Source organism: Rhincodon typus, unplaced genomic scaffold, assembly GCF_021869965.1.
Source record: "Rhincodon typus isolate 14 unplaced genomic scaffold, sRhiTyp1.1 hic_rhity00000082, whole genome shotgun sequence".
In the NCBI taxonomy this organism is placed as follows: Eukaryota; Metazoa; Chordata; class Chondrichthyes; order Orectolobiformes; family Rhincodontidae; genus Rhincodon; species Rhincodon typus.
In genome coordinates this window covers 53885-54189 of record NW_025965720.1, presented here as the reverse complement: position 1 = coordinate 54189, position 305 = coordinate 53885, and positions in this window count along the sequence as shown.

The window sequence follows — 305 nt, the reverse complement described above, 5'->3', positions numbered from 1 at the left end:
AGAGAGATGTAGAGAGAGAGAGACAGAGATGTAGAGAGAGAGACAGATGTAGAGAGAGAGAGATGTAGAGAGAGAGACAGATGTCGAGAGAGAGAGATGTAGAGAGAGATGTAGAGAGAGAGACGGAGATGCATGGAGAGGGAGAGAGAGAGAGACAGAGAGACAGAGAGATGTAGAGAGAGAGACACAGACAGATGGAGCGAGAGAGAGAGAGACAGATGGAGAGATCGAGAGAGAGAGAGAGATGTAGAGAGAGACAGACAGATGTAGAGAGCGAGAGACAGAGAGAGATAGAGATACAGATG